General features: G+C 37.0%; 1 long non-coding RNA gene across 2 annotated transcripts in view; it reads right to left on the reverse strand.

Moving 5' to 3' along the window:
* Positions 1 to 683: 683 nt before the first annotated feature.
* Positions 684 to 13,682, reverse strand: part of LOC121666558 — a 199,701-nt gene continuing 186,702 nt past the window's right edge. The window contains exons 4-6 of one of the 2 annotated variants that reach the window (XR_006016695.1): positions 10,552 to 10,658; positions 8,962 to 9,048; positions 684 to 1,291 (exon numbers count right to left, since the gene is read on the reverse strand). This is a non-coding gene — a long non-coding RNA (uncharacterized LOC121666558). Of the gene's footprint in view, positions 1,292 to 8,961; positions 10,659 to 13,682 lie in introns of both variants that reach the window. The other variant, XR_006016690.1, reaches the window with a different exon arrangement.

The raw sequence follows: 13,682 nt of genomic DNA on the forward strand, positions 1-13,682 counted from the left end.
CTAAAGTTAATGTAAATTCACAGGCTTTATGAGCAATTACTTTTTCTTTTCTTTTCTTTTTTTTTTTGCCAATGGCAATTCAATTTTTTTGTGAGCATGCTTATTTTTCACAGGTAAAGACAGCACATTAAGTATTTAGATCAAAATAAATGCTTAGTCCCTACTCATTCAGACCAAAGCTAGCAGTAATAAAAGACATTAAGAGAGAATATGCTTTGGGTTTCTTTCATTAAAATTTCCATTAAAATCTGCTTCTCTCTTCTTTTTCCCCTTTATCACAATTCCTTGTCTATGTATTTATCTTTGCTTCACTTTGCATTTTTTGTATGTTTCTTCCAGCAGACTCCCGCTACGTGCCCTCACCCCTCTCTACCTCCTCTTTCTCTCTCGCCATCTCTCTTTTTGGAACTTTTTCTGCAGATAGAAAAATGAGTTCGTTTTCTCCTAGTCTGAACCCAGCTAAAACCTTTGCATGTCACAGAGTAGAATGCAGCCTACTGCACTGAGAAAATGATGAACTAAAATCTTTGAAGGTAGGAGAGCAAAAGAGGCTTTTATATCATTATTTAGGAAGCTACATAAGTGACTCCATTTCAGAAGATTCTGCATGACCACAACAGGCTTTCAGCTCTATGCCTGCATGCTCAGTTTGCTAGAAAATTAAGGCACTCTTTTTGAAGGCATTTATTTATTTATTTATTTATTTATTTTTATGTCAGATGTCTTGGTTATGACATCTAAAATATTATAATCATTCTTCATTTTCTCTTTTCTGGAAATCTAATTGCTGCTTTGACAAAAGAAAAGAAGTACTTTGAACTTATATGTTACTTTCAAGTTCTAAACTCAAAGTTGTTTCAGGCCGATTTATTGTTTTAGCAATGTTCATTCTTGAAGGATTCAAAGAATTGTACAGAGATACAGGCTTCACCATTCTTTCAAGTAAAAAAAACCTGGAGTTTAATAAGATCTGGAATTAAAGTGATGACTTTTTCAACCCTCTCTTATAATAATTACTCCTTTGAAATTTACATCATTGTAGACCCTTAAGATTTCTGAGAACTTCTTAGAGGTCATAAAAATAACAGGGCTGCTATTTAGATGAGATAATTCTTAAGAGGTCCATGGGAAGACAGAAAGAGGTGGAGGACTTCCATCCCCATGTACATATTAGGCAGCAGAAGTGATGTCCATGGCAGGAAAATAAAACTGCACCCTTTCAAAAAGAGATGTCCTTTGAAAGAACTAGAGAAATGTCTTTTTTTTCATTGATGACAAACCGATGAGGGACCTGTGACAGAAATGTAAAAATACTGAATCAAACTTTTGAACAAACAGCAGAAACCCTTCATAAAGGACTGGGTCTGTCATAAAATCCTAGTATTACCTATAGGAAACATGACTTCTGTATTTTTGTACTCCTACATTTGCATCTATGCTTTACTGCCTCAAAACACTTTTTGCTAAGGAAACAGGGGGCAGTCAGTATATCATAGAAAAGAGAGATCAGAGGCAAGATTTTGATATCTCAAGAACCATCCCTTGCAGTCAGTCTATCCACCATTCCATACATAACCCCTGTTATTTTTATGTGCATGATAAAAATTCCCTCTGCCAAGGCAGAAATTTAGTCAAATCAAAACTAATGAGATAAATAATAATTCTTTACTTTCCCCGAAGCTTCCAAAGATTACCTTTTGGGTTTTGTGTAATAAATGCCTGAGAGAAGCAGAAGCTGACAGTTACAAAGGGCCTTTAATTTAATCTCTTCCGCTCATATGTACAAGTAAATTGTAATGCCTGTATATGTAAAAAATATCTCTTCATTTTGGGGCTATTTGCACTTTCCATACAGTAAACAATAAAAAATTGCGTAACACATTTAATAAATAAATAAAAAAAACATAAATAAAATCAATCACTTTAACAAGCAAAAAATAATGATTTGAAAGTAATTTGGTCATAAGAATTAATGAAGTAGTTTAAGTAATGAAAAGAGCAAGAAAGGAAGACTGAAGTAAAACAAATCAGCAAACTGTGATGCAAAACATGGAAAATTTACCTATAGCTTTTTAGTAGCCCATGGTTATACAGCATTCAAAGTGCAAACAATCTTTCTGCAATAAAAATAAACAGGGAGGGCAAGAGGAGAAGGCTATTTGGGGGATTTTTTGTTTTGCTTGGTTTTATTTCTTTTCAGATTAGTCTGAGATCTCTTATGGTCTGCAAAATCTTCCAAATATCATTTAATTTCCTGTGAAGGGAATAATTTTTCTCTCCATTTGCTATGAAAGTGTATTTACAGAGGGGACATATTTTAAATGAGTGGTAAAGATGGAAGGAGAAAATATACTTCTCAAGATATTAAGTTTAAAACTGGTTAAATTGGTCTTTGATTTGGAGAAAGCTGAACAGATATTACTGATTTTAGCAGTATTGTACAGAATCAAGATTAAGGGGAAAAAAAAACAAAAAAGAAAGCAAAACAACTAAAATCCCCAAATCATCATTTTCCCTGCCATAAATGTCCCTAGAGAGTCTGAACTGCAATTTCTGCAAACCTGAAAAAGGACTTATGTTTACTGTGAAACTTTCATTGCAGATAGTAGCCTTTACATCTTTGAGGATGTCTGTCTTGAGACACCTTAAGTTTATACATAGCCTAGTAAGTATTTAAAGACATTTGGACAGGAAATAATGACTTTTACCAACTTTGGAGAAGTAAAAATAGTCTGAAAAGCCAAATTTACACAGTGGGCTAAAGTAGTCCTGATTGTGAAATTTATTGCTACTGAACTGCAACAAACATGTCCTGAAGAAAGGTAATTCTTGGTACAAAGGGCTTTCTGAAAACTGAGAAAGAAGAGAAAAGCTAATTTTAACTCAGATCGTGTCTACTCAATGGAAAAACAATTCTGGAACAACATTACTAATGGTATATACTGGGAAATAAACATGGAAATTGGTAATAATTTTAATTCATGCCAGAAGAGTTAAATAGAAATTCTAACAGAGCTCTTCTTTTTTTTTTAATACACTTTTTATGCATGTCTCAAAGACAAAAAATTGCCCAATATATTCCTTTGATGAACTGAAAAGGAAACATAAAAATAATATTGGAAGCAGCTTTTTGTTCAAGGCAATCAATGGATAAAAACTAGAGAATTCAAGAACATTAGGAGGACATTTCTCTGACATAACTGTAATTTGGAGATAAACACAAGTTTTTACCACAAAAGAGTTTCTCATTTAAATCAGTCAAATGAACAAAAGTCTTCAAAAGGCAAAATGTCCCTCTGCTGAAAGGTATCAAACCTAAAAGTATTCAAAAGTTAAATCTTATAAAATTGAGGAAAGCATAAAAAAATGCTTACCTAAACAATAAAATCTTAAATTTTGTTTACATACATTTAAAGATCCAGTGGACTTATACAGAATTTTGATGTTACTCTCAAAAAGATAGGATGAGAGCTAATAAGAGTCAGAAATACTCAGTATTTCACTGTCAACTCCCTTTATACCATATATGGGAGAATTAGGCACCTTAATTAAGATCAAATCCTAAACCCAGTGAATTCAATATAACCAATGCTCATCTGATGATCTCTAAGACTGACCTTTAAAGTTATCTGTCTCTCCAAGAGACTTGTTTCCTCCTGTCGAGATTGAAAGCCTTTAAATTATTTACCTATGATTGGGTGTCTGCTCTAAAATTTCAGACCAGACTGATCCTGTCTTTTCCAGTGGATAGTCTGCCCAGCTACCTCTGAGGCTGCTCAAGCTTAGCAGGTAGGTTTCAGCATTATTTCACAAAATACCTTATGTCCAAAGTAGGAAAGAATATGCTTTGTTCTTTTTCTGCCAGAAAGTAAGTCTGAACTGAACAAGTGATTCAGTTCATACTGAAATAGAATGAACTCTGAAGATGTAGGAATATGGTATTTTTCTGGGATGGGTGACATTCCAACTGAAATTGTGAATTTTCTTGTACTCTACTTGATACATTTGTTTTAAAGCAGGCGTTATAATTAAATTATGTATTCTTAGTTCTTCAGCTTGAAGTCAAAGCAGAGATGAAGAACTGTTCCAGTTTCATCAGATAGGAATTGACAGTTCTTTCTCAGAGCTATGTAAAACTTTTAGGTCCTTGTATACAATCTAACTAATTAGTATTTTAAAAATGGAATGTTCCTAATCCATTCATTAGTCCTGCAGTGAGGAAAAAACATATTAATAGAACATTTTGTATAACATACTGAAGCATTCGGTTCTTTTGAATTCAAGTGTGATTTCCACAAAACTCAGAAGAAAGCAAAGAACCATTTTGATCACAAAACTTACACTTTTACGGTTCTAGAGACAACAGAATGTCAACCAAACAATGGGGAACACAAAACCACTTCAACACCATAGTATGATACAGCTCAATAAAAGTGCTGAATTTTAAAACCAGCTTTCATGGAATATTTGCTTATTTAATTAACATACTGCTGCACAGGCTTGCGTTCTCTAGAAGCTTAATCTACATGCTTAAGAAACTGACTTACTACCTGCCATCTCTTCTATAAAAACAATTGAACATATGTGCACTATTCTAAAATATCTGCTAGCAGAATGCTAAAGACATTTGACTCAACTTGAAACTTCCAGCAGAAGAAAAATAATTACTTCTATTTAAACAATAAACACATTTGCAAGAATAACAGGAAAGTTTCACATGTTTCTGGTTACAGATGGGTTAGATCACAAGTACCTTCTGCTTTTTCAAATCCATAGGGAACAAAAGGCTATGTTCTTTCTCTGATTCTCTATAGTTATTGCAAACTAAGTTATTTAGAGAGACAAAAGTGTCAGCCACTTAGAGAAAAAGAAGCTGGGGAAGGAGCAAGTACCTCCATGAACCATGAACCATAATAAATATGTTAGCATTAGGGATTACTTTTAAGTTCTGGAATCTGAATAAAATTCTGTTTTGAGCAGCAATTATTTACAAAAATGGATCATAGAAACACAGATTCATAGATGGTTTGGGTTGGAAGGTATCTTGAAGATCATCTATTTCCAACTCCTGTGCTGCGGACAGGGACACCTCCAACTAGACCAGGTGATATCAGGGTAGTTGAAGCTCCCCAAGAGGACCAGGGTTTTTAAATTCAGCTGCTATCCGTCTGTAGCTCTCACGAGCTTGGTCTTCCTGGTCTGGTGGCATGTAGCAGATCTCCACTATAGTGTCACCTGTCCCTGCCCTCCCTTTAACCCTGACCCGTAATTCCTTGATCAGCTCCTCGTGCATCTCCAGGTGAAGTTCCATGCACTCCAGCTGGTCATTGACATAGAGGGGAACACTGCCTCCTCATTTTCCCTGCTTGTCCTTCCTAAACAGTCTGTATTCTTCCATGCCAACACTGCAATCACAGGAGCCAGCCCACCACGTCTTCATGATACCAATAAGATTGTAGCCCTGCAGGTGTGCATACATCTCTAATTCTTCTAGTTTATTGCCCATGCTGGGTGCATTTGCATAGAGACACTTAGTTTGGGTTCCTAATGAAACTGAATTACTGGCTTGAGTGGATGTAATTCCTTTGCACTTCTCTTCAAGTGCTTCTGCTGACCTGGCATCCATCTCCAGGCTCTGGACTTCTCTCACTGGCAGTGGCACTCAAGAGGATTGACTTCTAGGAGCATGTAGGACTGAGGTTCCCCTCCTCTGACAAGTTTAGTTTAAAGCTCTCTTCATCAGTTTGGCAAGCCCATGACTGGAGATGCTTTTGCCATTCTTGGACAGACAGACCCCATCTGACCCCACCAGAGAAGGTTTCTCAAAATGAGTCCCATGGTCTAAGTAGCCAAAACTTGTCTGTGGCACCAGTCCTGTAACCACTTATTGATTCACCAGATTCAACTGGCCCTTTCAAACCCTTTCCCTTTGACCAGGAGCAACGATAAAAATCTACCTGCACTCCAGAGTCCCTTATGTTCTCAGATGTGAATTCCATATTTTTTACCTTCGGTATCAAAACCAGCCCAACTGACATGAATTCCATCTGATTTTTAATAGGAAAAGCACTGAGATTCCTCCAGTGTGAGGTGGGAATGGAATGACAGAAACAGTTCTATGAAACACTCTCATCCTTGTCTGGTTAGCCTGTCAAAGGTATGACAATCAGAATGCACTACACTTAAATTGGCAGAGCTATGAAGAGGTGTATTATCTGGTTGAATATGGCCTTATCAAGCAATGAATCAAATGTAATGTCTGTTAAATTTATGTCCCAGTGGGTTTTAAACTTCATTCAGCAACACAGTAATGAGCAAAACACAAGCACTCTTATGGAGTAAAGAGCTTGCAAATTGAGAAACCTCAGTCTTTCATCTCCTGTGTACTAACTCTGGTTTACAGATTCTCTCTCAAGCATTTAATGAAAGATACATAGTAAGCTTAATTTAAGTAACCATTGTAACTGACAGAAGTTGATATTTACACCATATTTAAAGCAAATAGCTTTCTTTTCACTGAATACATTCATCATCTTCAGAATACATTTTTATTAATCATAATTAAAAATTTCTAATAAAGAAAGATAAGCAATAGGAGCCAGACATCTGGCAGTCCAGTATTTCTGAAAAGAAACAAAATGAAATTAAGACAAAAAGGAAGAGACAGCTGATTTCAATACTTTATAAGTTTTTTAGATTTCTTTCCTTTAACACTTTGATCAGAGATAAATCTTATAGAAAATAACTGCTTATATAACAACAATATATGTGTATGGAAACAATGTTTGTAGAAGCCAAGTCTTGTCTACATTTTCAATTTAAATGTCTAAATTATATACCAAAGATACACAATAAGTCCTTTTATAAAAACTGTAACTTTAGAAAGAAAGCAAGTTAAGTGCATTCAGCCTAATTAGACACTTGAATGTGCCAGACAGATATATTTATCACTTTCTTTCTGTACTTTTTATTTTCTTATCACGAAGTTTTAAGTAAATTCAGGAGAAATGTTCTACTTTTCTTACAGTTCAGAGGCAGAGGCTTTGGTGCTGGCTTTTGGTGGGTTTGTTGAAAGGGGTTGGCTTTCTGCAGTGATTACACTTCTTTGTAGGTAAGATTTGTTAAAAAATGCTGTAGATTTTCTATTTTTTTTTTTTAAATACTAAAAGAGAAGAAGTAAGAAGGAGAGCTAGATGGTGGAACATGCGCTTATGTGTTTTACTGTCATAGAAACTTTTGTGGCTCAGGTCCATAAACTCAGTCTTTCAAAACAAATGTAAATGAACATTGATATGCTTATGATTTTCAAATAGACAAGGTTATGTTAGTGGTTCATTAATTTTTGTTCTTGCTGCTGTTATGCTTGTTTGTCTTTTACCATTTGTAGTAATGGGAGTATTAAAAACTCTATAGCTCCAACAGAATCATGCTATTATAAGTTCCATTATGAGATACATGAAATTGTCATTCTTATATTCTGCAGGGTATATTAAGATAAGTGTTAAAGGGACTTTTCATGAACATATAGAATTAATATAGATGTCACTTTGTATCACTTTATTAATTACTCCATAACTGTATGTGTTTTAAGTGGGTTTTGGTTTTTGTTTTAATAAAGACCAGATTAACTTGAAGGTTGGTAGGTAAGATTTGCAGCTTCCACAAATCTCACCTCTTAACTTGAATTAGGAATTTAGAGAGTTTTCTCAGTCTATACTGACAAAACCCGTAGTTCAGTGCAGAAAACACTGAAAAAACCAGTGCAAAACAGTTAAAAGGCTAGGTTAATGGACTGCTCATTTTTTTTTCCGCTTCAGTATCCAATGTATAAGGATATTAATGAGAGAAAAAGGCTTGGAGTTTTAAAAGATAAAGTATAACTACATTGGAATTATTCAAATTCTCAACATTTGCTCCCTAGATCCTGCCTAAGGGGTCAATAACAACTCCTTACCCATCCAGGATATTCTGACATCACCTTACTGAATGGCCAATGAGATCAATAGACTTAATTAGAAAATAGATTGATTGGATTTCTAACAAAAAAGTCCAGACTGCATTAAAATAATAGCCTTCAAAAAGTAGAAGTCAATGTTTTCAATGTTTATAAAATCTGTTTCTTTTCAAATTAAGCTTTTTCTTTTTTTGCCAGTGATTCAGTACTAGAAAGACACAATAAAAATGCAAATTCAACCAAACCCACACTTTATGTAGATTATATATTTTAAAATTATAAACAGAACACATATGGTAGCTGCAAACTCCACAATTTTTATTTTTCTTCTTTCACAGTTCTTTTCATTTTAAAAACTCAGCTAGGCAGCAAGAAAATTAGTCTTTAAGTTGTGAAGTTAAAAAGTCCAATCAAAATCCAAAGAAGACACAAAGTTTTTTATTACCAGAAGAGTTATTGAACATAAAAAGTTCACTGCATGTATCTTTACTTTGCCTTTAAAGTCCTCCTAATAAAGGTAAATGGATGAGGGGCTGCACACAGCACTAGAAATGCCATGATAAAGAACTTGCAAGAAATTTTCCATTGAATGACCTGCACTGAAACAAGGAGAAGTGAAATTACCCCCAATACAAAACACTTAAAACCACAAGTTGATTAACTCTTCTAAGCTTTTAGTTGCAGTGAGGAAGCAGTGGAGTTTGAAGTTGAAGAAAGATTTCTCTGAAGAGAAGTGACATGCTGTGGGGCAGGAAGAGGATTGAAGATACAGTATTTAAAAATAGCAGACTGGCTAACATATTGAGTAGGCAGCTTGCTGTGCCACAGAGAGTATGACCACATATGAAACTCATTTATTTAGATCTTCATTCAATTTCTAGTGAATTATAACAACAAATTCTCCTAAAATTAAATTAAGCTTTCCATAAATTTTATGTTTTTGTTTGTACTTTGCACAACATCATGTATCTGGGTCCTGCTAATCGTCACATAGAGTTATAGATTACCTTCCATGGCTTGCATTCTATCATTATGTGTCCAGAATTTCTCAGGCAGGACTGATCAAAGCAGAGTAGCAAAGGTACACTCAGGACCTTTGAGACAGAAGTGATAACTGTTAAACCTTGGTAATCATATAACTGTAACAATCCAGAGCTGTTTAATAAGTGAGCAATGGAACAGAAGCTGTTCAGAGGAAACACACATATCCCAACATAAATAAGAGACAGAGCAAAATAGATAACGTTGTTCCTGTGCATTTTGTATTGAAGAAGCAAAGGGACCACTGTTCTGATATCAGCTTCTATGAATATCCAGGAAGATTACACCTACCTGTTTTCTGGCTAGACCACAAAGCAATCATGGATTTTACAAAGATCAATTGACATCAACAACAGGCAGCTCAGAATTTACTATGTAAAGTCCAGGATTTCACTGTGTTTTTTGCCCTGGCTGCTGGAAGTCATTTCAGTTTATCTGGTGCTTATGAAATAGTGCTTTGTGTCTAGTGCTCCTTTTAAAGCTAGAATCTGAAAGTGATATGATGGCAGAGGGAGATACAAAGTGGGAGATGTACTAAAGGAACACATTTTCAGGAAGTCAATGAATTCAAAAGGGATTCATGTTATATTCAGATGCCAAACAAAGGTGCCAAAATGTTGAGCATTTTTCACAATCCCTGGAGAGAAAGATGAGATAGGAGTCCAAGCTAGAAACACTACTTAATCTGAGTACAATTACTTAACATAGATACAAAACTGGTTTTCCTAGATTAACCCTCTCCTCTGAATCATTGGAACAAAGTCATGAAAATAGATTGTTTTTCTTACTGCTCCGATTTGAGGAGGGTTTTTTTGGGGTGGTTCTTTTTTTCATGTGCAATTATGGAAAAAACAGGTGTAATTCATTGTGGAGGCTTAGAAAACCAAAGTTCTTGCTTCACAGAGTAGGGTAGTCAGACTGTACGTTAATATGTCTAATTGTCTTTTCTATGTTGATTTCTTCTCTTTCCAATCTTCATTAAGACTAGGTTAACTAAGATTGGTAAGGGTACCACAAAGTACAGATTTGTAAAAACATATTTTGTATGTGTTAGTCAAGTACTAGATGACTAGTTTTTCAGTTAGGGAAGAATGCTTTCAGTCTTGGGGAAAAAAACAAAAAAAAGTGTTTCTATAGAAGATAGAGAATTTATGGTATGCATATCAATGAATATAATTTTTATGGAAATTGACATAACAGTAATGGGACTCAACAGATGGAAAAAATTTTTCTTGGGCTGTGTGTGATATCCACTATAGAATCTAAATAAAACACCACATTTTGTTTAAAGTAATTAAGTCTGTTTAAAATTATTATAGAGGACCACTTTTTCCTGTGCCTACATCAATCACATTCAGAAACATTGTCAATATAAATCACTTTATCCATTATTAACAAGTCAAAGGATTTACCCGCACATTTCTCATAAAGCCTTGTCGTAAGAAACAGTGTTACAAGAAGCAACAGGAATCCTCACAAATTTCAGCTGATCTGCTGACAGTGTTTATTCTGTTGTTTTTGTAATGTAGTGTGTTGTCAATGGTGTGAATCAATACCTGAAAGTAGCTGAACCTCTCAGTGTGTTCTATTTTGCAGCTGGCTGAATGCTTACTGCAGAAGTTTGTAGTGATGCGGCATTAGAGGGTATTTTCATGACTTGAAGCTGGAAAGAAAAAACTAATTAATTAAAATTTTGTTGAGTACCTTCTGCAAATGAATTTAAAACAAACAAACAAACAAAAAAACCCAAAAAACAAACAAAAAAACCCCAAAAAACAAACAAAAAAACCCAACCCAAAGCTCTCATATGGTGAACTGATTGTAACAAGCAGCTGAGACGACCCAACTGCTGGGTCATTCCCTCTTCAGAGGGGTGAGAGAGAGCATCAGAAGAACAAAAACCAAAAACTAGTGGGTTGATATAAAAGCAGTTTAATAGGTAAAGCAAAACAAGAAACACGAAGCAAGGAATGAATTCATTGTTTCTTATTGGCAGGCACATATCGGCGCTTCCAGGAAAGCAGGGCTGCATTATGCTTATGATTACTTGAGAAGACAAACACTACAGCCATGAACATCCCTCATTTCTGCTCCTTTTCTGCAGCTTTTACTGTTGAGCACATCATGGAGTAAGGCATATCCTACTGGTCATCATATATCAGCTTTCCTGGCCAGGTCCCCTCCCAGATTCTTGTGCACCTGAAGCCTGCTCACTGGGGTGATTAAGTCAGATATTGGGACACTCATAGAATTGTACAATGGTTTGGGTTGGAAGGGACCTTGAATGTTACCTCATTTAAACACCCCTGCTGTGTGCACTGACACCTTCTATTAGACCAGGTCACTCAAAACCCCATCCAGCCTAGTCTTAAAAACTTTCAGGGATGAGTATCCACAGTTTCCCTGGGCAACCCATTCCAGTGCCTCACCACCCTCATAATAAAGACTTTTTTCCTAATATGTAATCTAAACCTAATCTCTTTCAACTTAAACCCATTACCCCTCGTCCTGTCACTACATGCCACTGTAAATAGTCTTGTGTGGATACAATATTGCTGCTAGCAGGAATTTTTCCTGCTTCTTTCCAGTCCCACGAGATACTTTTCTCTCTCACGGAAAATATTAGCAGAGCTCTATAAGCTATGAACACCTGCGACCTTGCAGAGCTTTCTTAATGGTACACTAGAAAAATATTTTGACAATGGATGTTTTAGGATTTTAGCCAATCACCCCAAGGGGTGGCTGATCCTTTGACCAATTAGACTATGAAGAAAAAAGTCTATAAAAGAGTTTGTAAAATAATTAAATAAATCAATCTTGCTGCACAATTCCTGCCTGTTGGATCTCTCCTCTCCTCCCTACGGCTGCAGGATACTGCAATAGTCTTGCCCCATCTTTTCTGTAAATTCCCTTCAGGTATTGGAGGGATAACCAAGTGGAGGGGAAAACAGATTGCTTCTAAAGCAAGGAACCTCAAACTTGAGCTCAGTAGGGGTGGTAAAGTAACAGTCACATTCCCTTTGTGATTTTCATCACAATTGTCATGGGTTAGCAAGCATAGTCCCGGAAGTGATGTTGTTACAAAGAGGTACTTACAGCTTCCTCTATGACCTAAAAGAACCTATCAACTGGGTAGTTTGAATGCAGACAATTTTTTAAGCCACTTAGAATTTTGACCATGTCTGTGGTCCACATTTAAGAACGGACAAACCTCAGGAAGCCGGCTCTCTTGTGTCTGGCTGGGGGACAGGTAACTGGGCTGGGCCCATACAGGGCCCTGTGCGGGCCTGCCGGGCCCTGCCGGGACCTGCTTGGGCCGGACCCGGGCCAGGCCACAGCCATCCTGGAGCTGATGGGCCCTGGTCCACCTGAGGGCCCCGCTCCCCCCTCCCCCCCCCAATTCCTGTTGCGTGCAGACGGCGTGGCCCAGCTCCCCCCCTCTACAGTGTGGCTGAAGATTCAGCTGAAGCTGCCCTGCTGTCCGGCAAAGATCATGTGACCAACAGCGATAAGTGACATTCCAGCTGCAAGGCCGAGGTGAGATTAATCCTTTTAGTGCTATGAAGAGCTGAAAACCTGAGGGAAGAGAAAGAGGAGATGCTTAAAGCTGAAATTCTGTTGTAAAGCTATGGTAGTGATAGACTATGATATATCAGAGTACCTGTTGTAATTTCATGAAAGCATGGGGGGTTGGAGCGTTCAACTTGTACTTGTGAGGAAAAGCACCTGGGCTGGAATAAGCAAATGCTGAAGCAGCTGTAATCTGAGGAGAAGTTTGAACAGGGAGAGATGGAAGCGATGAGGACTCTTGCTCCAATCAGAAGGAGAAAGACCTCTGTTCCTAGAGATGCTCCCAGAGATAGTCCTAGAGATGAAGGTGATGAGGACCCTTGTGTCCCAGGAAAAGGAGAGGGCCTCTATTCTTAGAAATGAAGACGCTCCCAGAGATGGGTGAAGAGAACTTTTGTTTCTGAATGGCTCATCCTTAAAATGGTACCCCAGTAGCTACAGATTGGACCCTCGAAAGCAGTTGTGGGGAAAGCTGCAAGTCGGGGGAAGGGACTCTCACATGATGTGAGCAGAGAACCAACCCAAGCGGCTGTCTCATGATACTGAAGCCATGAGAGGACCTCTCGTGGAGATGTCTCCATAGCATGAGCAAGAGAGACTCCTCTCCCTAAGTGAACTGAACAAGGTTATTATGGAAGTGGTAAACTGACTGAACATCTCAAGGGTTGCCTTTTTACAGTGGGAGAAGGGGAAAGGTGGGGGGAGGAAAAGTGTTCGGAAGATGTGGTATGATTTTATTTTTTTTTCTTTTTTTCCTTCTTTTAGGTCTGTTAATAAACTTCTTTATATTCTTTTGAGTTTTGTGCCTGCTTTCCTGCTTTGCTTTCTCCTAATTCTTATCTCACAGAGGGTATATAGTAATGAGTATTTTGGACCAAACCACTACAACAATGGATATAACTGAGTGCTGCCAACATTAACCACAATGCCACCGGTGCTTTGTGATATTGTGACACTCTTTCAGCAGACTCTTCTACAGAAAGATCCCACAGAGCATCTTTGAACCATGTCTATTTGATGCATGCTTAAATAATCAGTTTTTCGCCTTTGGGAGCTGTTTAAAGGTTGTCTATCCACCAAGTGCAAGTCCACCATATAAAATGAAAAAGGCTGTTAA

The sequence above is a fragment of the Corvus kubaryi genome, unplaced genomic scaffold (genome assembly GCF_017639235.1).
Source record: "Corvus kubaryi isolate FWS band 111438036 unplaced genomic scaffold, C.kubaryi_AGA036_p1.0 132, whole genome shotgun sequence".
NCBI classification, from domain to species: Eukaryota; Metazoa; Chordata; class Aves; order Passeriformes; family Corvidae; genus Corvus; species Corvus kubaryi.